The sequence below is a fragment of the Perna viridis genome, chromosome 5, assembly GCF_037379345.1.
Source record: "Perna viridis isolate PV_CMFRI_1.1 ecotype Kerala chromosome 5, ASM3737934v1, whole genome shotgun sequence".
NCBI lineage: Eukaryota > Metazoa > Mollusca > Bivalvia > Mytilida > Mytilidae > Perna > Perna viridis.
Genome location: NC_142449.1, coordinates 16,443,725 through 16,444,664, shown reverse-complemented (window position 1 = coordinate 16,444,664; position 940 = coordinate 16,443,725).

Below are 940 nucleotides of genomic sequence, written 5' to 3'. Positions count from 1 at the left end.
CATATTTTTGTGGTATTATCTTTATGTTATATCAGTCATTTATACATGTATATCTTGCTTTGTCTTTGAAGAGCTTTGTTACTGTTCTGGATGAGCCTAGAGTTCTCTCAAAAACATAGACACTGAAACTTGTCTATACCAAACCCTTTTTGGAATGTAGAATTTGTCCTGTTTAGACATGTTCAGTTTACACAGTTTCAAAATACATTTTAGACCTAGGGTAAGGGACACAACTTGAAATCAGTGATATGTTTGCATTATATTCAATTTCACCAAAGCTATCAAGCTTCCATTTGAAATTGAATAAAATCAATGCAAGTTACTTTGATGCTTAGAAGAGATTGATGTAAAATGCTTTACACAAACATTCCATTGATTTGTAAGAGTTGTGTCCCTTACCCTAGGTCTACCTCTTTAAGCTGATATGAAAAGAGTAAAAGGAGTATCTGGTTTAGACAGGTTTTTGGTCTATTCAGGATTCAGTTTAGTACCTGCCATTTTATTTTTGTGTGTCATTTATGTGCATTTAAATCTGTTTGCGAAGAATTCGGGGGAGATCTTTCTAGTTGAAAATGCCAACTTGATTTATTTTCTGTTTAACACATGGAAACTGTATGCTGTTGATGTTTTACATTTACACACACACAACTTTAATCTGTTCTAATCTATGAGATTTTACTGATATATATATATATTTTTGAATATACTGTAGAGGTACAAATAAATATGGTTTACTTTTTTAAACACATTAATAAATGTAAAAGAAAGTATCATGTGGGAACCAGGTAGTTCTTTTTTAAGTATAATGTACTTATAATAAAGTTTTTCATCTGGAAACTTCTAGTACAGGTGTACAGTCATAGAACAGAGGGCACTTGGACATTTTTGTACCATAATCAATAGGGTATTTCATGGCCTCTGTTAGTATTTTCATGTAAAT